General features: G+C 43.4%; 1 protein-coding gene across 1 annotated transcript in view; it reads left to right on the forward strand.

Moving 5' to 3' along the window:
- EPHA4 (EPH receptor A4) overlaps nucleotides 1–26,872 on the forward strand; it is a 138,967-nt gene that overhangs the window by 12,212 nt on the left and 99,883 nt on the right. The gene's annotated exons all lie outside the window — the stretch shown is intronic.

Raw genomic sequence — 26,872 nt, forward strand, 5'->3', positions numbered from 1 at the left:
AATACATTTATTCAAACTTTAGTGGATGTGTTTGTTTCCTCTGTAAATTGTAGTTTTCTCTCCATCCCCTCTTCAACTCTTCACCAACCACTAGCGTACATACTTTCTCCCAACTTCTTTGCATTGTACTCAAACGCGCCATCTTGTCCCATTCTCCAAACATTCCTCAGCCCCCTACTACGACAGTGTTGGCACAACTGATCCACAGCAATCACTAGCCACAATTTGGAACTCACTTCTCGCTATCCCCACCCACATCTTCACCATGCCTTGAATTTGTATGGGTTTATGCAGTACTTTCCTATGTAATCCAGTTTTTGTAAAAGGAGGATGAAATAACCACTACAGTGAATCTTTACAGAGCAGTTGAAGGTGGACGTGTATTTTTGGCTGGTAAAACGCATAGATGTAGGCAATTAACTTAGTGCCGCCAGTGTGGGTGCTGGCATTCTTGAAGGTATGCGAGATGGGATAGTGTGTTTTTCGGCCAACATTTGTCCTATCCACCCAATGGTGAATCTCGGCTTGATATTCATATTTTCCTGCTATTTTGGTCAATGTGTGGAAAGTTTGCATACCTTTTGTAGAAGGTGCTTTGTTAGAAGACAGTACATTAGTTCACATGATTGGAGGAGTGAAGAATAATTGTCTTGCATCACACAAAGTAAGATGGGCATGTTTTAGAGTTGCCCACTAGTTTGCTTCCAGTAAGCTGCAACCATAACCCTCCCGGCTTTTGCGGAGAGCTCAATTCGTAGACATTTATGCAATGTTTAAGTGTTCATATATGTCGAAGTCGAGATTTATCATCTCACAAAGGCCACGAACTTCTCGGAGGGCGTAATTGGTTGCACATGTTTGTCCTTGTAATTAATCTTCATTTGGAGCTGGACTGTTAAGTGTCTTTCCATCTACTCCAATCATAATGTGATCTTCATGGCTGAAACGTGTCTTCATTGTGTGTTGGGGTGGGCCAGGGAAGTCTGTTTTCCATCTCTTGTCTGCTCTGTAATTACAGAGAAGAAATTTAACAGAAGGCCTACATTCAGAGTCATTCCACCCTGGCTACTTTTCAAGGCCCACACCCACAGGTCTTTGCAACTTTATTGGTAAATCGCACTCCAAATTAAACCTGTGCTTTCATGAGTCCAAGTATGATGGAGCCGACATTCTGGAAAAGCCGCTAAGTCTTCTGATTTGATTGGATTTTTTTGGATAATTGCCTTTTTCTGTCTCCTTGAGCTGCAGTTTAATTTAAACTAACATAATCAACAATGAATTACACATTCCAGATTTTACTGCTTTGCATCCCAACTCTGGCCGTCTTTAGGTGGCACCACAGTCACCACTAATATGTTTACCTGCAAAGTGCAATCAGTATATCATTGAGTGCTTTAAGTTTGGAAATGAGGCACCTTCAAGAATTCCTCCTCATTGTGATGTTCTCATTGCAACCATGCAACCCCCAGCTCGTCTTGCTGGTGCGAAATTGCAGTGGCATTTAAATAAAAAATGAGAAAGTGGAATACAGCAAGGGCCCAAAGAATTGTGCATCCTACATTACATTGTGGTCCGGCCTCTTATTGATGGAGGCTCAAGTGAACGTATTCATGAAATGTTGTTAAGCACAGTTGAAGCTATTTTTCTGCGGTCGTTTTCTACAAACGTGCAGTGTGTTACTCCTGCCTTTTCTCCTTCCTTGTAGAGTCCCCACGAGAACACTTTGGGGTTTTAGTTTTGGCTGTGGCGGGACCAGACATTACCTAAATGTACTGCGAGACACCACTAACCTCTCACTACTCACATGAAGTGACCATCGGATGTCATACGAAAGGAAGCCTGATGGGCCAGACAATAACTGTCTACCCTTGTAAAACAATAGTGTGAGCCTTATTAGCCCATAAACGTGTTGGCATCAACATAACGTGCCAGACGTTATAGTATGTTGTTAAGAAATGAACAGCACACATCTGCCACTGGTATGGTCAGATGTACGTCCTCTATATAAAAGTGTTCAGCCCATCAGTGAAGTTAGGAGATTGTGTGTTTTACTGGGCTTCCGTTTTTACACTTATGTCCCCCTTGCATGCCAAGGATTGTGAGTCATTTGAGCATTTTTGCTCAGACAAGTGGTGGTGGCCTTCATGGTATTGTAGCCCAGTCATTTACTTTATTGGACCATCTAGCATACCTACATTTACATATTTAAAACTCACTTTTTGTATAGAAATACTGTTCCTGTTCATCATCGGTGAATAGAAACATACAGAATATATCACAAGTCATGAAGAGTGAGAGCAAATATGTTATCTGGGTTGGAAGAGATGTGGGAGCTGGATAAGTCTATTCTAAGGATGCCCTAAGTGCCTCATTAATGTACCGTAAGAGTGAGTGTAGCCCGTGAGCGCTGTCTCTGTCTCATGTCCTACCTATAAACGTTAGTGATAATTAAAGGTACAGCCCTTGAAGAATGTTATAATGAAGTGCCGATGTGCTCTGATGGATATGTTCAGGTGCTGTGAGGCAAATATCTTTAATCGTTATTAACCATTGTGAAGAGAGCAGTAGAGCATGTTCCATCATGGAGCCGGCCGCCAGCTTTGACTCAGGGGTCGATACCAGTTGGTTCAAACAACATAGGATCCTTGTGTGATGGTAGCACATTGAAAACATACATTAAATGGTCAATTGAAAATATCCAATAAGCATTAGGCCGATGGTCTGCCAGCTGTGCCTCAGACCCCAGTAGTCTAGTATAAGTTTCTCCTCTGCTGTTTGTAGTCTAGCGTGCTCCAGCTCATTAAGTGTCGTGTTGGGAGTTCAGATGTGTGTGGGCCTCTGATTGGGTCTGTGCTACGCTATAAAGCTAACACTGAGATAGAAATGATTATACTTAGAGGAAAGGCAATCAGTGTGGGCCGTGGATTTAAACTCAGTTTTCTGTTTGTGGTTAGCAGGTGGTCCACTGATCGATACCTCGCTGTCCAACAGAAAGGACACGGATAACCTCATTAGCCCAGGAGTTATCCAAGGCCTTTACTAAAATTTAGTGTATAATATACTTAGAGGAGATTTCAGTAAGCTGTCTTCATCGGTTGGTCAGTTATGTTGTCATTCGCATTTTTATTTTTCCCACCAAAGCTTGGAGGAGTAAGTTCTCCCACTTAAGCCATTGGTTAATTCCACTATGGCTTAGAGCAGGCTACTCTTTCACAAGAAGCACATTCACACACAAAGTGGTTCTTCAGTGCCAGTGGCCACTACAGCAATGGATGCATTTGAGACCAAATATATTATTGCATTTACCCACTTTTTTTTGGATTGACGAGGCCCAGCAGCTTCCCTACCATAAAGTTTTTTCAAATCCCTTAACAAATCAAACATTAACAAAGCCAAAAACGAGGCTGCGAATGCCAGTCCTGGTGGCTTTACCAATGCTTGTTTTTACTTTGTGGGGCAGATTATGGATTATTTTCCAATTACTTTAACTACAGAGCCCAGGAGAGGCATTTTATGGGAGCCCTATAGCTCCACTGACGAATGACGCAAAACTCCCCTATAATATGAGCTGTACACTAACTGCTCTCTCTAGTCTGATGTAGTATTTACAGCTTTAAGAGTTGTTACAGATGATGTGCGCCACACACACTGTCCGTTGCCTGTTCCTGCAGCTTTACAATGTCTCCCTGGGTGTTAATTTCCGGTGCGTCTGCCCACAGTGTCTTCGGAGCTCTTATGATCAATACAGCTGCAAATGATTGTAAACCGGACACCTCAATAGTGCGCGTGCACAGGGCATTTCACAAAGGGGAGTGGCTCCAGTATTGCTGCCAATTCACTGGTACTCGTTTTATCATCCTCCAAATCATGAGAGGCCGAGTAGACCCACTGGCTGCGCACTTCATGGTATAGACACATTCTCCAGTTAACCAGTTTTCCTTATTTGCCTCATCCCTCACAGATTGTACCACAAACGCCAAATCTTTCATCGTCACACTCACAAGGCCTTCTCGCTTTCTGTAAACACAGCATTCCCTTTCCCTGGATCTAGCCGCAGTGGCTGCCGGTCGGTAAGCCGGATTGAATGACATCTATATCATGGGAAGTGAAGCTAGCCCGCCTCAAGGGCCAGGAGCCCGCATCTTTCAAAGGCTACAAAGGAGCACCAGCCTAGGCGGGGGAGTCCGAGCCGGGCGCGCCCCCATTGTCCCACCCCGGCCGGACAAATACACGGGCAGGTCAGGGGTCGCGCACTTCCTCATCCATCTTCCTCCTGTCACTTCGAGGTCACCGGAGGCTGATTAAGACCTCAAGCTGGACAAAGGCTCGGTGGGCCGAGCTGGCCTGGCTGGGAGTGCGGGGGCGAGCGGCAGAGGCCTGCTGTTGCCCAGGGTCCTGCACTGGTCACTCGCGGAGCCTCTGGCCAGTGTGCCCACACAGGGGACGGGCTGACACTTCCTCTCGCCCCCTCACCTCCAGCACCACATGCTAATGACGCCAAGAATAAGAAGCCGTGTTAGAGTCTACAAGGTCGCAGAGCGGGACCCGCCCAACGACAGCTGCAAGTTCATTTCACTTTTTACCTCTTAATTAGCCAACTCTGCTCGCCACTGGCATGATCCCACATGTCTAGAGAACATGCCATGGGCTGCCCCGGGCACTCAGCAATGTGACTGACTTCAGGATGTCCATCTGAAGATGCATGTGCCAACAAAACCAGAAATGTAAGAATGTAAGAAATAAAAGATAACAAATATACATTAGGCATTTACAGTAGCATACGCGCATTTATTGTGTTTATTCTCTGTTATTTTGTACAAACATTACAATAAATTAAATCGACACCACATCATCAGTGCTAATAGAAGTGTGGGAAAATAACTCGAGGGAAAGAGTGGAAAAATATTTCAATGGGTAAGAGACATGCCTGTGTCTGGCAAAATACAGTTGCTAGGTTGAGGGCTAAGATCCCCCTTAACAGGATGTCTCCAAGCCCTCTCGTTAACTCAGAGCTGCCAGTTACCATAAAAACAATATAAACTCCCTTGGTGACCACGGTTTCTGCAACTCTATCCTTTAGTGAGCATTATTGATTGACAGGTAGCAAGTAGGGGTGCTGATTCTGACTGAGGATTGGCATACTCGGTGTGATCCTCTACACATGCACATATCCATTGACTAAGAAATAAGCAATAGGGTTATAAGTCACACTTTACATAAAAAAAACATACATTTCAACTCAAAATGCTCTACAGTTTAGCAAATACGTGAATTTTACAAGTATTATCTGGGCACAGTAGGCAGCCTGTAATCACGCTTAACTTAGTTTTAAGCCGCAAAATCATGATAAACGGTGGTGATATGCTCCATGCATGTAGCTGCCGATCCTCTCTCGAAGTACAGGTAATATATTTGTTGCACAGTTCGACTCAGCTAAATATCTAGAATTCCGTAATCCATTTAGATCAAAATTTGTGGTTTGTAATCCATTATTTATCAAGAATTAAAAATATTATTATAATTAAATTTGGACATGTTCCTCCTAATGTGCCTGAAACTTACACTGAAAAACCACGGGGGGCAAGTAGACGAGTTGGTAAAAAGGTGAGCACAGTACAGCATGAGCTAAAGGGAAAGACACGGTGGAAAGTAAGTCTTAAAAAATAAGATAACCACACGTGGTAGGTCCCACAAGGCAGCTGCTAGGACAGTTACAGAATGCAGAAAATTCCCTATCATCTGCTCCTCTGGCTAAAAGTAGAATCAGGGGCTACATTAAAAGCTGCCACACTCGTCCAGAAAATCACACACTATAACACATCATGCTACCTGAAGCAACAATAAAAAATCAACCCATACACACTCAAGCACCAGCTCTGAGCGATAAGTATTAGTCGAACAATTGTACTGAAAGAAGTAAACTGAAATAAGTGCTTTGTAGCAGTCCGGGCAGGATTTTTATATGGCCTGATGCTCCGAGACCAATTCACTCTCCTTCCAGACACTCATAAAGACATCCCTCTTTAAAGTGAACTGAAGCACAACTGGCCTTCCAAGTAGGATGACGCAAAACTCCCCTATAATGAGAGCCGTACACTAACTGCTGTCTCTAGAAAACAACAGATAAATGATCATTGAGTCGCCCAATTCTCCCTTCAAGTGTTGGATCAGTAATATTACTACGGTACTTTGGCTGTGCTGAGGAGATGTTATCTGCTGGCTACGTTCTGACTATGACAATCTCCAAGTGTCTCCATTGTGTTATGTGACAACGTGGGCGTTCTCGGAGACTACGTTTTAAAAACAAAGCAAGGCATGTGCAAGAATATGAAACATCGTTTTTGATATCAGCAGGAAAGACATCGAAGTATACAATTTATTTGGCTACACAGCTTATTTGGCCGTTGCAGCACCGATGACTGATGATGTCACGAGAACTCGAAGGCTTGGTCATTTTTCTTTGTTCAGTGCTATGTTTGTGTGCATTTGTTTCAAGTGCAAATCCAGCAACTGCAGTAATTGACCTAAAAAGCCACTTTGTGCTTCACACTCGACATAAGAAAGAGATTCATTGCTGATTTCTCCTTTGTAATGTCCAACTGTATTAGCCAGGCGACAAAAAGAAGGCCCTTTTCAATGATCTGATCTGACCGAGGCTTGGATGAGATATTGGGTCATTTTATATCCATGGACACCTCGGTATGGCTGGTGCGAGAGAGGCACTCGAGCACCTGTCAGCGGTAAACCCTTGGCGCGACTCACTGCCTTTCCCCGTCTTTGCCATGTTTGGAATTATTCGCTCCTCCTTTGATAACAGTGGCTTAAAGAAGCCATCACTTGAATGAGGCCAATGCTTTTATCTTTATTTCTTTGAAGGCTGGCTGCGATCAGGGAGAGGAGCAACTCTTTTCTTATCAGGCGGGAAAACTCAGCCTTAGCTCCCCTTCCATTTTCTGGAAAACATTGTCTTGCTAACATCTTTTCAGAAATATATGAAGGCAGGATTGCACAGAGGAGAGGTGGGGTGAAGGGGCATCAGGCTTATCACAGGAGGAGAGCACTGAGCCCTTCGTTTAGGATCTTCAAAATGAATAGGCTAAAACAGTCTCGCGGGGCTCTAAAGATTTGGCTAACCCTTGACGGTGGTAGACAGATCCCTTGGACCACAATTCATCGAGAGACTTAGCAGTAGTGTTCCCTCCCACTGGAATGTTTCCAGATTTACCGCCCCCCACAATTTTTGCTGCGTTCTATGCATTTGGTTATTACATGCACATGTGTTTTAAGTGTCTTGAAAGGTAGTGCCTGACAGGGCAACCAAAGGCCTCTAATATACTAACACCTATCTATTAAGACCCGAGAGACAACTCAGATTTTGTTGAAGTACTCTGACTCCTTTGCACAGCAGTTTTTATTTGGTTTTCTGTCCCTCAAGTGTTGGAAGGACAGCTACAGGACAGAACAAAATGTTCCCATTTTAGTTCATCTTTCAATGACTCTCTTAGTTTTAACCTTGCTTCGGTTTAATCAAAAACGTATTTATCAACATGAGCTATTCATACTGAATTACACTTTCTCGTTCAAGTTTTTTTATTTACTTCTAACATGTTCTGATTCTGTTATATTTGTCGTTAACATTTCTTTGATTTTTTTAAAGCATAACATTACCATTATCCACATATTCAATCGACGAACTAGATGGGATGGTTTCTCACTGACTAAGTTACTGTCCAGATTGATTATGCACAGCTCCTCCTGCTACAAAAAGATGCTTTGCAAGCACTACATTCTACACGTCTGCTTGTCATAAAGCTCTTTAGTACACATGGTTTCACTGCACAGATCTACATAATACATGCCTGGTGTGCCGAAGATATTCATACTACTCATGGCTACTCTCGACAGACCTCCACAGTACACTAGGCTGCTCTCCACAGACCTCCACAGAACACCAGGCTGCTCTCCACAGACCTCCACAATACACCAGGCAGCTGTCCACAGACCTCCACAGCACGCCAGGCTGCTCTCCTCAGACCTCCACAGTAAGGCTGCTCTCCACAGACCTCCACAGAACACCAGGCTGCCCTACACAGACTTCCACAGTATACCAGGCTGCTCTCCACAGACCTCCACAGAACACCAGGCTGCTCTACACAGACCTCCACAATACACCAGGCAGCTGTCCACAGACCTCCACAGCACGCCAGGCTGCTCTCCTCAGACCTCCACAGTACACCAGGCTGCTCTCCACAGACCTCCACAGTACACCAGGCTGCTCTCCACAGACCTCCACAGAACACCAGGCTGCTCTCCACAGACCTCCACAGAACACCAGGCTGCTCTACACAGACCTCCACAATACACCAGGCTGCTCTCCACAGACCTCCACAGAACACCAGGCTGCTCTCCACAGACCTCCACAGTACACCAGGCTGCTCTCCACAGACCTCCACAGAACACCAGGCTGCTCTCCACAGACCTCCACAGAACACCAGGCTGCTCTACACAGACCTCCACAGCACGCCAGGCTGCTCTCCTCAGACCTCCACAGTAAGGCTGCACTCCACAGACCTTCACAGAACAACAGGCTGCTCTCCACAGAACTCCACATTACAGCAGGCTGCACTACACAGACCTCCACAGTACACAAGGTTGCTCTACACAGACCTTGATATTATGCAGTATGATTAGACACAGATCCTCAACCTACAAAGTGCGAGCTGCAGAAATCTGTCTTTATGAAAGAGTGACGCAAGCCAGTGGCACAAAAGAATACAGATAATGAAAGAAAGCTGTTTAATAAGCAAGGCATAGTCCTGTGTTGTTAGTTTAATTTGTGACACACATTGGTGTCTTGTACCTTTGGGGTACATTGTGTGAGCACATTTGAATTCTGGACTTTTATCAAATGGAAACTCAAAAGGTCCCTAATTGTTCCTTAACAGCTTACAGTGTTGTAAATGATAACCCTAAATGTCACAGCCTGAGAAATAAAGATCTGCTCTAAAATCTGTCTATAGATTTCCTATCACATTATAGTGACAAGGGCAGATCCTTGTCCCACATGCATTGGGGCTGCGGTATTTCAGGGGTGATACTGCCAGCTCTAGAAAGTCCCACTCTGCAAGTCTGAATTCACTGGGGACCACTTTTAGCTTTACACTGTCAAAAATGCTGCCACATAATGTGTTTTGAAGTGAGCCTACTTAACCTTACTGGAATAATTTTGGGATAGTTACCTTAACTTTGCAAGATCCCTATTGGCATAAGGCGTGGGGCAGCTGAAGTGCAAACTACGTGTCTTCTGCCTCTGACCTACATGTAATCTGCCAACAGGTTTCCGCAGCTGTTGGCAAGCGACTTCTTTGACATGTGTATAGGTTTTTGTGGTGTCATCTGCAGGAACGGTGGTGCTGGTTCTTCACACTTGAAGTGGTTGTTGCATTGTTTGCTAAGAGAGCGGTACTTTGCCATGTGTCTCTTCCAAATTGCTTTGTAGATGTTGAGGCATTCTAGTTTTGTTTTGTGCTGCTGACAAGTGAACCATTGGCACATATATGATTTTTGCCTCTTTGTTAACTGCATGGAGTTGTGTCTGGCATGTAGTGTTGTGTATGCTCTATTTGTTATGTAGGAGTGAATTTGCTCTGTCTTCTATCTTTCATATTTTTCCGTAGATGCTGTTGGATTCTGGTTGTGTTTAGTGCTGTGGTTGAGTGAAACATTGCCACCTGTATGAATGTTCAGTGGTGTTGGCCGCAGGGGAGTGTGGTGTTGGTGTGTCCTGTTTATAGTGTTGTGTTGCTGCGTCCGTTGCTGTTGCAGTGATTCTGTGCTGTGTCTCCTGTCGTTCACATTGTTCTGTAGGCGTGAGATGTCCTGATTAGGTTCGATGCTGTTGCCATCTGGGTGACTTTTGCCACTGAGTCAGCTGCATGAGAGTGTGTTGCTGGTGACTAGCATGTAGCATGTACTGCGGTGTTTGTAGGTTGTGTTCTTTTTGTTTAGACCTGTCAAAGACCCATGGTCATCAGTGTGGCTTTTGGTGGTATTGCATAAAATTCAGAATGCTTAGATCTGGGGCAAAAGTCGAATGGACATTAAAATTCTAGTTTTGAGTAAAAGTTTGAGGCAATCTGTCCCTAACCTTACCCCTGCCATCAGCCTAGCTTCATGAGACTCCGCATTGCTTTTCATGCCGTGTCTCCTCTGAAGGGGCTCGGGGTTGACACACTCGCAGGACTGGAGAACAATTAACACTCCCATGACTAAATGGCCTTTTTTATGAATATTCAGGGCCCGGTTCTCCTCTGTGGGAAGCAAACACGTTGTTTCCCTTTCCTCCCTTTCCCTCTGGAGCCAGTGAGGCTTTCTTCACTGAATGGGGATTGTCAGCTGTCTGGCTTGTTTCCCTTCCTGCCAGCAGCAGTATTTTCATTTGCATATTTTGTATACACCCTCATGCAAAATAGCACACCCACTTCCCCGTGGCACAAAGAAAGCAGGAGCTTCCTTTTTGGAGGCCCAAGCCAAATCCCCTTCTGTTTATGGACAGCCCGCTGATTTCGATTCCATGCAAATTATTTGTGTTTTGATTTAGGCCTTTGTTTAAGAGACACAGAAGTGCCGTATCTGCATGCCGCACTTTGTCCCTGTTCCTTGGTTTTAATGCTGGGGTTGAACTGTTTCTGCTTGAGTCCTGCTGCCCACAGTTTACAGCCCCTCAGAATGCCGCTGTTGACTGCTTTCTTTGTGGCGGAGGTTGCCGGCTTTTAGCGTTCTTTTAGTTCCTCGCAGAGGTTCTGCTGACATTTTTCCAAAAAGAACCGGCGGAGGTGACTTTCAATTTCCCCTCACATGGGGGGAGGCATGGAAAATGCACTATTGAAATAAAACAAAATCAACTGCATTAGCCAGAAAGGAAAGCCTACAATTTACAAAAAAATCTGAACTGAAATTCAGTTCGTTTTGTGGATGATGAAGGGAGAGTTTTTTTTTTTTTTTACTGGACACATTGTAACAACCTCCTTTGTGGAAAGTTGATTTACTGGATCAAAATCTCCTGCTGTAGTTTTGGGGTATGCTCTTCTCTCGTTCGTTGAACGGCTTCTACTTGCTCAGTGGTTCTGAAGTGATTAACATCTTTGGATACAAGGCTTCTTGAGTTCTAAATTGGGGTAGAAACGTGTTTAAGTGAACACATTGGTCGGTTTGGTGGTTGTAGGGTGTATGTCACAGTCTCACGTGTGTGGTTTATGTTCGTGAGGTTGGAGGCTGTTTGGTAGCTTTACAATGGGTAGGTTATCATAAGTAGGCGGCTGCTGGTTGAAATTATGTTGATTGTCACTAAGTTTGGGTAGAGTTCTAGGGTGTGTAGAATATTATACGATGGTGGGTTTGATGATAGTGCAGTTTGTGTATTGTTACAGCTTTATGTATGTAAATGCAGGAGGGGAATGTGGCTGTATGTTACTCCAGTGGTGAAGGTGTTATGTATGTAGATTATCAGTAGTTGAACTGGATGGTGCACAGATTTTGACAATATTGACAGTATGCATGGAAATACTTTTTGACTGGGATGGTTTTGCGTGAGTTACTGAAATGTGGCAATATTGGTGACTTTTAGCATGTAGTGTATCATGATATATACGTTGTAAGATGTGTAAATTAAGACAATTAGTGCTGAGGCTTGTGGTTTACATTGTGTAAACTAGAGGCATTTAAAGAGTGGAGGTTTAGAGGCTTTTATATTATCAAAGGGGTAAGTGTGCCTCGTGTATTTCAAGATTAGCAGATCAGTTGTGGATTTGTATAGGGTGCAGTTTTTACAAAGGTGGGTTGTACATTGTGCAGAATTATGACTGGGTAGTTGGTGGTTTCTTGTCCGGTTGATTACCGGCGAGGTGGAGATGTTTAGTGTATATATGATAGTGGTGTAGTTGTTGATTGTATACGTTGATTTTCTTTTGGATGGGACTGTCTTGAGTGTATGTTATTAGGGTGACTGAGGGTTTTGGGGTGTGCAAATTATAAAAGGGAATGAGAGACTTGTATGTTTTGCAGATTATCGAAATGTTCACATCGGTACCTTGGCACGTTTTATTTAACTTGGTTATTTCACAGCAATGATATCTTATAACAATAGGTATTGTTGCTGTAGCTGATATGCTGTGCTTGTCTGTAGTATTTCAATGAGGTTTTGAAACATTCAATCGGAAAGCATCAGTGCATACTTATGATTTTGTTCATAGTTTTTTGGGGGGGATTCCCAGAGGTAGTCGGAAGTGTGTTTTGTCAGCTGTTTGCTGTGGCTCTTGTCCAGATCTATAGCTCTTCAACGCATCTTGTAATTTGAGTCGCAGATTGCCTAGTTTGGCCCTGTAATTCAAGTCAGAGTGTTTCAAGGTGCACTGATAAGGTGAGTTTGTACCCGTGTGAAACACCTGACACCAGCCGATGCCGCGGTTCAAAGCCTGGTGGGGGTGGACTGTCTTGATCGGATAAGAGAGGAAGGGACTGTTTCCTTGGTATGTATGCGGGCAGTTTGTGAGCAGGTCACCGAGCAGCAACAACGTTTTATCAATATGTAGTCTCAGCAAAACGTCTGAACTGATCAAGTAAATCCCCGAAGCCACCTGGCAACACGGAGGTTGATTCACAAAAAAGTAAATATGCACACTTAGAGGCACGCCGACTTACAGGTGTTACAGGTGCATATTTACTATTTCTCCATGTCACGGCATTCCCAGTCCTAGGCTTGGAAAGCTGCGCCAAGTGCAGGTCACCAGGCGCAGGTCACCAGGCGCACTGCTGGGAGTGCCATGTGACAGACAAATCCACTGGGCCCCTGCTTCTCCTGGGCCTAATTCTGTATAGTGTAGAGTTATGCAGCCCAAGGTGCAAACCCATTGGGGTGGGCGGTGGTGACATTTGTGCACACAGAGAAGATCCTACCCCTGCTGCTCCTGTATGTGTAGGGGTGGTTTTGGATGGAGTGAATGTCTGGCCATTTCCAGGCTGGGAAGGTTTTGGATCGGTGCGTGGGAACGCCCACCAACATACCACATTTTGCACTGCCCACTTTCCACCCTTTGCCTGGGATTTACTACTTCACCTTTCTGCACACTTGAGAAATCCACAGGAGTAAAGCCATTTATGTCTGCCAAGAATCCTTTTTTGTACACTTTTGAGATGTGCAAATGGAGGTATCTACCTCCAGAACCAAAAATACCTTTGAAAATGGCCTCATTAGCTTTACCAAGTTATGCACCTTTTGGTCGCTTTTTTACAATAGGCCTTGGGATGGCTCATTGACAACAGTCCTTCTCTAATGTGTACATAATTTTTCTGCGGAACCCAAACAAAGCCTCCCTGCAAATTCTCAATCACACCCCAAGTAAACTTTTTTTGGTAATGTCTCTTACATGTGCAGTAGTAAATTGTATTCCTAAGCCATAAAGCACCAGGCTTCTGTTCTTAACACGAGACAAATGCGTAAACAATAAGTAGTATGTTAGACATACTAATACACTTCTTAGCAAATTGGATTTTATTCACGCTGTTCAGCTTGAAGTCCCATAAAGTTAATTTAATGGCGAGGAAGCGCCTTCCATTTTGTTCATATTTTATGGTGTTATGTTTCCATGGCTCTTCTCCGCGTACAACAGAGAGGCCCATGGAAGATGTCTCTCTCCTAGCAAATAATTTTCTTCACAATTGATTCCCTGCGGTTTTCTATTTGGCTACACCCAACTAGCCTCCAGATAAGTCTCTTTGTCTTGTTCCAAAGAGTGAGGAAGGGAGAAGAGCCAAAGGTCAATAGAATACTCATCTCCTCGCATTACCTGTAACAAGTCACTGTAGCACATTTGGTTAGGTATTGCGGGATGTGCCAGATCCACCAAGATCTGCCACAGTTTTGTGAAAAAGAGGAAAAAGAAAGATTTAGACATTAGCTTTAAAGGGATAGAATTATAGGATATTAGTGGAGTGTCTCTTGTATGTGGTTGATTTACTGGATCATTTATTAGCTATGACTGAGTGCTTCATGAAGCAGCTTTTGCTAATGCCAGATATGTTTTTGGGTGAGCTTTCGGCATCAGAGAAGCCATCGTCATGGTAGTTCTTCATGAAACTGTTATTGCCGTCAAATAAAATCCATGGTGGTTTTTACCAAGGTGGAGTCACTATTGTTCAATCCACCTTAAAGAAGATGTAGTTAAAGTCCAATTTGTGCTTGCTGATATAGTGCTGTTCCCATGCTGCTTGCAAATTGTAACTGACAATATCCAGGCGATGGGCCGATTATGCAACAAGTGACAGAAATGTTCCAAGAACTCTTAAATTATAAGAAGGCATGTTTTTTTACTGAGGTGTGTGTGTCTGGATGGATACCTTATTGGCGAAAATAAGAAATCCCATGACTGACAGAGGGAACCGAAGTTCACAAAATTTGACATCACATACTGAAGGCTGAAGAACGTTTGAATGGATATATTTCTAGAGACCCTTCTTCGTCAACACTTTGTTATATTAATGTAGAAGTACCACAAACTGGCCTAACAATACATTTGAAAGTAGCTGTGGCTGTAAGCGTAGCACCACCGATGTTGACTTACATTGTAATTCAAATTATATTTGGCCAAGAAAGATGAGCTTAAAACCTTAGGCTGTTTTCATAGAACATTGACATATCTCTGGTGTACGAAAATACCTGCCACTCATAACTTGTTTGAAATAGCTATTTGGGATGGAATTGCGTTGTTACCAGCTTGCCCATGAGCAGCTTCTCTGTGATTAGTGGCTGTGTCTACCAATACATTGCAGAAGCTTAATTGCAGCTTATTTGCATTCTTCGTTCTGTAAGAACAGGTGGTTGGGTGAAGATTAGCGGGGCGCTTCAGCCAGATGGGACTAAAAGAAGCCGCTCTCTGTATTCGTCTTGTGTGTTTTTTTAGAATTTAAGGGAACTAAAAAAAACTGTTCATCCTACAGGGCTGATTGTAACAGCCATTAATTAATGATTCTTCTGCCACCCATAAATAAAACATATTTGGCTCGAGCTTAGTAGGACTGCGTTGTCCTGGCCTGTGTGAACTTGAAGCCTGAATTCATTTGTCATGTGCTAAGTGTGTTGTATGGTTGAAACAAGACATCTCTGTTTGAAAGCAGTCCCTTTTGAAGTGTGCCTGCCAGACAATGATCGTAGCCACCACCAAGCACATTAGCATGTTAAAGGATTTGGGTCAATACTTGCTTTATTTCCCCTCTGTCTTCCTCTCTCCAGCCCTTCCCTCTCTCCTGCTACCCACGCCGCCGAGCCGGGGTTGTGGGCTTTTTTGTATACGGTCGCCAGAATAGCTTCATCAGAAGCATAGCTTGGTTCTTTGCCTTCAAAAGTGGCCTTAAAGGCATTTGACAGATATGAAAAGCTTGATAGCTCACGTAATTACAGAGAAGATTAGAAGGAATGTAGATCAATATGAGAGCAGGCGTATATGAGAGCAGGCGTGGAATAAGCCTATCTTCTGGGTACTGGGCAACTGCTACACACATGAATGTTGCTTTTGCTTGAACATCAGAATAATAGCAAAAACAACGGTGAAGTCTAGGTTTTTAGATCACCCAAAGTATTCTGTGGCATCTAGACTTCCGAGGAACCAACAAATACGGTGAGATTTCAGAAATGAAAGATATCTGCTGCCTTGGTACGTGTATTATTCGTTCAGTGTATATATTTTTGTATAGCCTGTGCCTAGAGGCGTAAGGCATGCTTAGATTTTTAGCAGTGATGGCAGGGGAATGGCTTTTCATCCAGCATATTTTTCTTTGCTCTGCAAGAAGATAACTCTGAGTGCATTATTATGTTGCACTGTAATTGTGCTTCTACTGCTTTCATGTCACAGCCTCTTCCATACCTGTACATTCCTGCATTCCTGCCTGCATTCTTCAGCACAGCTTAAGAAGGCCTTTCAAGCCAAAACCTCCTCCCACCATGCCTGTCTTGAAGTCCGAGATGCTTCTTTGATCACTGGGTAACTCCATTCGCTGACATTTGTCGATAGTTACATTAAATCGGTATACCATGCAAGAGTGTACAATTACAGAAAGTGCATAATCAATGTATAGCTCTGTCCGATTCATTTAGGCTGAGCTCATTTGATGGATAACCCGGCAGCAGCATCTCTATCTTATCTTATGCTCTAGTATTAGAAACATTGTATGGTTGTGAAATCAACTGGTGCAGCCTGTTCATCCATTTTGCAAAACCCTTTGGAATATTAGTTTACTCCATTTTTGGTGTGGTGCTTTGGGCAACACACTTCAATGCTATTGGCAGGACACCAGAACCTTTTGTGAAATATTATATCAAAAGCAGTACCGTGCGTGCATGCTCCAGCCATCTTGTCTTTTGTGGAGTTCCCTCCACTACTGACACTTGTCATGCCAGTCACTGTATGCTGCAGGCAACAAAATACTGTGCAATTTACAAATGAATGTTCCTCTGCAGACTTGCCGACATCAGACATGATTCTGCAGCTAAGGCGGCAAAAAGGTATCCCCCTGGAACCTTTTGTCACTATGTAGCTCCCATTTTCCAGACATTAGCAAGCAGCTCCCTGTTGATCTCTGACTAACGTTAGCAAAAATATTGGTTGACCTAAATATTTTGTCTTAAATATTGCTTACAAAAATATAATTCCATTGTGCATAGGTTTTCTGTTACTAAATTCAGTTCTGTAGTTCTTTTGAAAGCCATGTTTAGAACATGATAACTTTGTGTAACATGATCTTTAGTCCTCATTATGCTTGTATTGTGTTCCCCCGTCACTGTCTTTAAGCTTAATTGAGGACAGTGGAGGATCGGTCCTTAGCGAATTATCACAACATGGCTCTGCCAGTTGTTGGGGGCTTCTGAACCATCATGTCTAAATAGCTTAAGGAGAAAGCAGGCTTTTAGATGCAACACTTCACATGGTTATATTTTGGCTCATGAATGAGGTCCCCCGGCACAGATCCCCTCACGTACACTTTTCACTGCATCAGGTCCCTTCTGTTTCCGATCCCTTCAATTTACAACCAGAGCACCCTTTTCATTGCACAAGGGCACCTCTGTCAAGATCCTTGCACTTATCCAGTTTACGTTTTCCACTGCACGAGGTCCCCTTTGTCTCAGACCCTAGCATTTGTAGCTGGATTACACTTTTTACTGCATGAGATTCCCTCTGTCTGAGATCTCTACACTTATAATCAGATTACACCTTCCATGGATTAGGCCCACTCTGTCTCAAATCCCTGCAATTATGACCAGATTAGACTTCTTGCTGCATGAGATCTCCTTTGTCTCAGATCTCTACAGTTCGAGTCAGATTATACTTTCCATGCATGAGGTCCCCTTTGCATCAGACCCCTTCACTTATCATCAGATTATGTTGCTTCCTGCACGAGGGTCCGTACGTCTAATATCCCCGCATTTGCAGCCAGAGGACACTGTTCCCTACACGAGGTTTCCTCTGTCACAGATTCCTGCCCTTACAGTCAGATGACACGTTTTTTTCTACCTGATTCAGTCTTAACACTGACGATGCGGTTCATTATGTGGGGCATCGTGTAGCAGAGTTTCTGCAACAAGTAATCCAGAGCTAGGAAAGAGTCCACGTGCTCTGAAGTTCATTCTCATGGCTAGTTTGACTAGGTCGTGTATGGCCTTAAACTTTTGAAGGGCGCTCAAATGGTCTATTTTTTCAATTGATTACTAGCAGATAAATTGGCTCTTTTTTTCCCTTAGTGTTTGGTCATTTCCTGTACAGATCGTAGCAAAGAACCTGTTCCAGCTAGCCAATCCTTCAAGTCATTAGCCGGCCTTTTGTGTTCTACGCAGTCAGCTCATTAGTCAAAGTGTTGCAGTTAATGGGAGTCTAGGTGAGAACACTATCGAACGCCAGATCACGGAGAGCAACATTTCACTTGAAGAGTAGGCCAGGCTGAGGCCTTCCGCCTCTGCCTCCCACTGAAGCCGTGTCGTTGATGGCCATCCCCTTTAAGACATCGTACAGAGCATCTGCTATCATGCTCTCTGTCGGTCTCGAAATAAAAGAGGCTTTGATTCCTGCAGCACTGAACGCTCAGGCACCTCTACAAAACATCAATGCAGATCCTTAGCTCTGTGAAGCATTTAAGCAAAGGCACAATTGAAAAGCAAGCTATATTTATTAAACCTCTTCGTCTAGCCCTGTTTGCTCAGAGTGCAGGGAAACCTGGGTACCGACCTCCATCTAAACAGCGAGACTTATTTGTCCATCTTAGTTCAAATACATTTGGAGTCATTTTCGTGGCTCCAGTTCTAATTTCTGGATGACCCCTGGAGACGATGTGGTTACGCCTTTATTAAAAACCGAGGACCCCTGTGCAATGGGGCCTGCTGATTAATTACCGCTTTGTTGACTGGGTACTTGTGCGGCTGTGAGTGACGGCAACTTGTCCTGCAGCCAAAGTGGCAATCTGGCTGCCGGCTCGAGTGCTGGGACGGACTGCAAAATGAACCATGCTATAGTCATAACCGCAGTACTAGGGAAACAGGCCGACATCATCAAACGCAGTTCCATTCTTGCACCCCTAATAAATCTTCATAGGTGGAGGCGTGCCAGAAGCTGATTAGACGGGATCAAAGATGGCAACATATTTTACTGCTGTGCAACAAAGGCTTATGTTTTCATGTGTCTTATCTGTTGCTAAAGGGAATCACACTCTATAATCAATATGGTCTCCACAAAGGGAGCTTTGCCCCTAATACTCTTCAAATGGCATCTGTGTAGCTGACATTGGGTTTGTAGAGCCTAATCACTCCTCTCGTTGGCTTGGAGCTATACATGCTTTACATCTTTCTCATCAAAATCCATTGCCGTCTGTGAGAGCAGGCTCCATGCATGTATAGCAAAGAAATCTGAGCGGCTTCGAAAGCACTCAGTGAGTAAGAGGGGTTGTCATTTTCCTACTGCGAAACGTGGGGGCCTTCGATTTCTATTAAACAGCGCAGTCGTTGCTCTGAATTTGGTGCCTCGTACACACTGGGTCTAGTCAAAGGATGTAATTGGCATTGAGTCTAAAGTAAAGGTCTACAGAAACATGACTATTGCTCACTGACGAAGTAGTGGGGGACCGAAACATGCCTATTAGGGCATGCAGCAGCCTATGTATATTCCAGGATTACTTGGAATGGCCGAGCCAAATGCAAACATTGTATCAAAGGCTGGTATAAATAGGTGTGTGGACTCTCTAGCCCGGATTCCCAGACTGTTGTGGTCCAGCTGATCTTTGCGCGACAGATGTGCGAAGCACCAAGAGCTCCAGCTGCACAATTAAAAGGTAGATCACAGCGAGAGCCGGGCAACGAGATATGGTTTGACTGTACAAGAGCAAAACAAGCTTAAAGGGATTAAAGAGTCGGGCCCTTCACTCGACTGTCAGAGGCGAGCTTGACGTTTTCACACCAGGCCTGCCTCTAAAACCGAGAGGTCCACAAGCACCGCAGGCGGGCACCTGTTCCCTCTGATCAATGAAATGATGGTCATGCTTCGAGGTTTGAAAAGGCTCTTTAACGACAATCATTCTGTTCTCGTTGCTAATAGCTTCCTAAAGAACACATCACAGCTTCAACAAACTTAACACCATAAATCTGTGTTTAGTGATAAAAGTGCATCGAATTACATGATTTTTCTGATGTCAATCGCACAGTTTGCTTCATAGGACAACAGACTCTTATAGTCTCATGGATATAGCCCTAGATGTAAGGTTTTTGTTTTTATTTGAATTTTTAAGCTTTGATCTGAGAGAACTCTATATTGTAAAAACAACTATTTTTAGAAAATGCACACATCACCAATGTTGTGGCTTGTTTGTGTTCAATATGTGGTAAAAGGAGTACACATGATGTTTCTATGATCTGATAACCGAGATCCCTCTCCAGATTTTTAGGACAGTGTATCTACTGTCCCAGGGATAATGTCTACTCTGCAGGAAAGACACCTACATTTGATCACTGGCATCGCTGTTTGGTCCTACAAGGCCTAAAATCTTGCTAATGACAATTGTTTTAACTTGTATGTGAATTCTGTGCAGGTCACCGTAAAGCTTGTGTCTGTTACTCTCTGTTAGTTAGGAGCTCTCTACTGACGCCTGATGTGGTCTGCATGTCACAAGTTTGCACGATAATAAGGCCAGCTCACCCTTCCATCCATCCACGGTCACTGATTTGAGTACAAGTAGATTGATTAGTAGTAACACCTCTTATTTATAGCGCTTAGAAACTGCCAAAACTACACAGTCATATGTAGGCTGCATAAAATTGCCCAAATAAGCAGTAAAAGTGGGCTTGCTAGTAAGTCTGTGGGAGGAGCTGAGTCATGGTGCCAGGGTTGGCCCTAAGAGCCATAGGACAACCTGAGCCATGAAAAGATCCATCACGTCTGCCAGACATTTCACTTTCTTGTTCTGCATTTACTTAAATTTCTCTTGCGCCAAGGCCAGGCCCAATGGAATTAGGTGGCATGAGAGGATCAATTAGTGTGGCAGTTAACTAAATTATGCAGCAAGAAAAGGTAGATTATGCGACACAATGCTTTACATCTCATGACAGTATTACTCCGTAATTTCGTCACTTATACCCATGTTAATACCGCCTTAGTGAAGGATTCACTTGACCAGTACCACTTTAACACTCAAACACAGCAACAAGCTACTGAAACCTGACCAGTCAACCTTCACGAAGAGACTTCCACTGCTCGGCAACATGCTTTGTTTTAATAACGTTTGATCCGTTTGAGATCAAAACTAATCTTTTTTGTTAACATTTGTAAATTATGCAGCAGATTATGCCCTATGTGGCAAATGAAGCAAATCCATATTAATGGGAAAAGTGCTACAGCTGCAAAATTGGCATAATTGCAGTGGCCCTGACCAAGATGCGTTAATGGGGGGAAGGGTCCCATGCCCTGGGTAATCTGTGCATCATCCTTTAGTGGGACCCCAACTTTGGGCCAGAATCACGGGTCTTGGCTCACCCACCTCTGGTGAAATGTACCTGCCTTTCTTTAAAGAAGGATAACATCCCCTATACTGTACGAAACACTCAGTGCTAATTTGCTCTTTATTGATGGGATTGAATCTCCCCGTAGCTCACATGAAAGCACTAAATATTATGTCAAAAGTTCATATTCTACCATGGCTTTTCCAAAACAAACAAGATGTGGTACTTTATCTTGCCAGCCGGATCCATGATATTGAGCTGTGGTGAGGCATAAAGCGTAAAGTCAAGCAGCCATTTTATCTTCTCCGTAACCACTAACACCACATTGATTCCTCACACATGCTGTTAATGTACATTTTCCTGCAGTGGGCTGTTTTTTGTCACTGCATTACAACGCCGTATATATGTCAAATTTAAACCCTGCAGGTTACGCTGTATTCTCTATGGATCTATTAAACCAGATGAAATGCGCCAACCTGCCCCCCTCCATCATGTACTGCGTGAGGGGTTTCAGCAAGAGCCAAGGAACACGATTAATTATATCTGTCATGAGGATTTGGTGAACAGTGATTTTGTTAGGTTGTCTTCGCACTGACAAGTCCAGAAGATTATTCAATTAGACAGGCGTAAATCTCTGACAATTCTGGATGTCCAGTCTGATTGGCCAGTTCCAGGAGCTAATAGTGGTACGGTTTGCTCTTGGTTCCCTGAGAAGTGGAATCACGTGATCGTAAACGGCCGTGTTCACTCCCAGTTGTGTAATGAACCACTGATATGTGTGAGAACCAGGACCTAGTGAGTGTGCAGCAAGAATACCCATAGTTGCAGTAGTCATCACAATAAACCTACAACTCACTGAAAGGACAAGTGTGCTGATGTAGATGATGTACGATGGAGCTTTATCACAAGTTATTTGTTGGGCTTGGTGAAGAAATTAGTCGAAAATAAATTGGGTGAAATAGGCTGTGTGTTCTTTATTCCTCCTGTGGAGCAAACTTGTGCTAACAAAATCTGCTCAAAGCTACTCCGCAGGTGAGCTAAAGAAACGTGCTCCTTTGTAGCAGAAAGTTCGTATAGTACCTAAGCTTCTACAACCCAGTAATTTTGCTGCTGTTTGTGGTCCACTGTGAAATAAACACCCACATTTGGGTCTTTTTCTCTTGTTTTGGGCGGAAGTGGACTTGGGTAAAGTGGTGGATTTCAGCTGTGGTTTGCATCCGTGTACCGCAGACAAGGAAAACAAAATGCCCAAACCTGGTTGGTTGTAGATGAAACATCTATAGTCTGGTCTTTGTTTACCTAGTGCATGTATGACAACAGAGATACATTAAAAAGAATAGGGGTTCAGTAGACCCGCCACTGGATATATTTATACTGCACTTTAATTACCTTACTCTGTTACACCATAAGTGGCATAGCGATGATGTTCTGCATAGTTGTGTGGCGCTGGAACACAATCGTGTGTTTTTAACCAAAGCACATTCATAAAAATGTAGCACTTATGTATTCAAATACTCTTGTTCATCTTGCCTCCAGAGACACTGAGCCAGAGAAGGAAATTAACCAGCCATGGGGCCTAACGACCACAGACTGCCTTTTGCTCCGAGGCAGTGCATGTGAACTAATGTTTGCTATCAGTATGAAAAATATACTGAATGCCTCCCCCTAAAGAACAACAGCAGCCTTCTTCCTAGCTGCAGATCCAATGCTTTCTAAAGTTGAGTTTCTTAAACTGCCACTAAAGAGGAAAGCACTTCAGCTAAGCCTTGAGGGTATCACGAATAAAGGGTAAATGGTGATTCGTGACAGTGACCTTTAAACCATAAGTCATCTTGCCATCATGCAATATTACAGTAAGGACCTTCAGTACAGTTTGGCCTGGATAGTAACATATGAAAGGCCCTACTGTATTCACTGCGTTTATTGCTTGTTATAGGAGTCATTTCTGCACACATGTTCTTGCTCTTCGCAAAAATAATAGTGTGTACCCAGGAGTCGGGATGCACACCAGTGCTGAAGTGTCGTTAAGCCTGGAAGCAGCCTGGATCTAGACAGGCACATGAGTGGGGATCAATTTAAGGTTTGCTATCCTGGTTGCATTTTGTACAAATAAATTAAAGCCTGGTCTGAGCCAGAGGCCATGTCAGTTTCATGCCTGTTTGCTTGTTAAATCCCAGTTTTCCTGACATTGGAAATGCAGTTGACATCCTGGGTAAGAAGCTGAGTGTGCTGATGGTTGATGGTAGATTAGAGAAGCGAATGCCGCTATTTACCTTCATTTTAGATACAGGAACGGTACCGAAGACTCCCGGGTGGGAGAAAGCAGGGCCGCTTCATTTCTGAAGTGGAAAATGAAGTTACTTGGTGATTGACGTCCACAAAGAATCCAGTTAATTTTTAAAGCATTCCTGTGTGCCAACCGTAGCTGGGAGGTTAAGAGATCATGGCAGACAGAACGAGGCATCTGATGGTGGGGTAGGATTCTCGAATCGGAGTCCATCACTTTGTTCCATCTTTCAAGAGGACCATTCAGATCGGAGCAGACAATCGGTCAGTGTTTGGAATTCACCTTGCGAACACACTGGGATTGTTCCTCGGGCCCGCTGGGAGGATACCTGTTTAAGGCGCAGACATTGCTTGCATTTTCAAAAGTCAGGCAAGCACTGAGGGAAACAGTCTCCCCTCAAGTTTGTGCATTGTCACATTGTACAATGGTAGAACACCAAGGATTTGCACAACAGGTCCTTTAGTCGCAATTCTTTCTTTTAATTGTTACATTTCTGTACAGTCTAGCTTAAAGTGGTTTGAGGTACATAGTGGTTGCCCAGCATTGTTACAAGCATTGGTTCTATGCATATGACGTAGCATCTATCACAGTCTACACAGTACAATGGTGGACATACACTAAGAATAGCCATGGTTGCATTGTCAATAGATTTCCATTACCAGATAATGCCACCAGCTAGAGATGCGAATATGTAGTGTTTTTTTGTGCGCATGTTGAACTGTGGCAACATTTGTACGCAAGTTCAGCCAGCCTTACCAAATAACACGTGAAACTTGGAATTTCAAGTGTGACATCTTCAAACGTTGGCATATTGGGAAAAATATGAATATTTTTCAGGGTGATCCCATACTTCATGAGGCTGCGACAATGCTGGAAGCTCACCATACGCATTTAAAATGTAAATTGAAATTGGATTTGAGAAGTTAATTGCCTGTTGGAGAACTCTCTAATTATCATCAAAAACGCAAGCAAGGAAGCACATTAGCCCGCTAGAGGGCGAGAGTAATTTCAGTGGATTTCCTACTACTTCTCATTCTGGAGAGCTGAAATGGGACTGTAGCGTATTAACCCACAAATGTTCCAAACTGCCCCTGTTGATGTTGCTGGCTCAATTTCTGCTGTCGATTTAACAAAGAGCGGTGGTCTCTCATTGTCTGTTGTTACTTGGCAGTGTGTGTTATGGCTTTGTAGGTGCCAAAGCATTCAAAATGAGGTAGCACACCTCTAGATCAGCAATTGGCACAAGGGCACGAATCGCTACAGATGCATCATGTGTAGGAGGTCAACGACCAATAGGCTATACGCTTAAATCTGGGAATGGGGTATCCAAAATGTTCCTTCTATTAAATCGCAACATTATGGTTTGATGAGGAGACTTCTGCTTCAGAACTTTAGACCAACTAGTGATTCACCACGTTGGGTGGTTCGCAAATGATACCAAGCATACTAGATCACTGGTTCACCCTGCATCATAGGCAATGCCCCTAGTTCCATTTGGAAGACAATCAGATCATAGTCAAGAAACAAAGTCAAATATGACCACGCACCTATTTTCGCCAAAGCAAAGTTAACTTCTTCCTATTTGTAGATCCTAAAACTTAAGATTGCCCATCTGCAGAAATGGTTGCCCACTTTAGAACCTAGAACATCTGGGCCATTTTTGCAAGTTCGGCAAAAATTGTTAAATGATGGGAAGTGTAAATTAATTGTTAATATGCACGTTCAAGGGTAATACATTTGAAGGTTTTTAATTGACACTCTTAATTCTTGTGTCAGTTTAATAAAAGCAGAAGCAGCTGGTTAAGAAAGGCAGAGAAGGTAAAAGAAAGTTATTCTGCTGCTGTGTGCTGCAGGACAGCCCACGCATATTTAGGGCTGTGCAGCTATGGGCATGTTATGTTAGCTCATAATCCATTTGTTTAATTCGTCCCTTTTCCTGACTCTGTCTCTTCAATTCAAGCCAGTTTCACTCTTCATTATATGTCCCGGCAAACTTACATGAGACTGGTGTTTACTTTAATCTCTTATTTAATTAACAGCTGACATGATTTCACTTTTCTGTGTCAATACTCCCCCGCTCAAGAGAGAACATATTCAGGGACCTGTGCGAGACGCTCAGACATCCGGACACACCTTTCTAATTGCCAGGTTCATCCAACTCTTAAGAGTCTTTAACCGCAAACAGGTTCCTAGTTCATCAAGAATATACGTGTTTGCTTTTTTCTAGAAAATAATTAGACTAGTTATTCTATCAAAACAATAATGGTGTCTGCACCCGTTCTGTCCTTCTGTTATCTTAAATGGGAATACTTCCTTTAAAATGTTTGGATGTAAATACAAGGAAGAGTAGGGGTGGTATTATAGTCTTAGATTATGTTCTCAAATCTTAATACAATGCCCCCACCAAGTTCTGAGGTTGATCATTTCTTTTACCACTATTCCGTGGCATGGCAAGGGTGCCACGGGCCCTAATAGATCAAGGACTTAGGCCCCATCTACTGATTTTGTAGTAAAAGACAATCACTAATTGTGGTGAAGTGGACCTTTCCTATGCCTGGCCCTGGTGCCATTGCAGCTTCTGCACTATTGTTAGCTGGACCCCTGCACCTGTTGGAGAACCACGTGTGAGGGTTCTAGGGCGCAAGCCACTTGCTTCACTGTTACCATTACCAGGGCTAGCTCCAGATTGTCAAGAAAATGGCAGCCCAAGGAAAAGACTTCTAGTTAACTAACGTGTGCAACTTACAATGTTTTTTCCATTCTATTTTCAATTTTTCAAAAAATCTTTCAAAGGAGGAAAACCGTTTTTTTATACTTTTAACTTATTGTAGGCAGCAGCTATTAATTTAATAAGTATCTGTGCACTCCCAATTTGCTTTATTCTTCTAAATGAAAATCAGATATTACATTATTTTGTACATGGATCCTGCAATGCAGTATAGATAAACTCATAATTCATTTCAAAACGATTTCGGCAACATTCAAAATGTAGTTTATTTTCAAATCAGAGTGTCATCACAGCACCGTGTGGCAGTACAGATTATCTTCCGTGATTGCAGCAATGCATAGACGGTTCTTTGCAGCAAAAATACTGATCTGCAGTCTGGGGGAGGTTCTTGTGGCAATGTGCAGTGTTACAACACTGCTGGCGAGGAGGGCGTAATGGCGGAATACTTGCCAGACATGTTAGTGGTACCAGCTCTTGTATATTTCACACCCTGACTATAGATGGGCGTGTGTGTGTCGCCCAAACTCTCGAGTCAATTCTTCTTTATGTGAAACACCGCCTATGAAACCAGACAGCACAACTGGCACCGTGTAGTGGTGCAAAAACGTAAGGGGAGTGTTGCACACAGAGGTCTCGGCCCAAATGTGACACATTATTCCATTAACACGGAGGAGGATCATTTGACTAGTGGCGTTGACCTTATTGTCTCAAATGGATTTCCTTTATTTTACGCCACATTAAAGCCAACAGGCACCCACAGGCTCAGGCATTTAAATGTGTGCATTACCCGAAAGGGGGCCTCACACTGAGTCCGTGTGTGCTTAGATCCTCA

This window comes from Pleurodeles waltl, chromosome 11 (genome assembly GCF_031143425.1).
Source record: "Pleurodeles waltl isolate 20211129_DDA chromosome 11, aPleWal1.hap1.20221129, whole genome shotgun sequence".
In the NCBI taxonomy this organism is placed as follows: Eukaryota; Metazoa; Chordata; class Amphibia; order Caudata; family Salamandridae; genus Pleurodeles; species Pleurodeles waltl.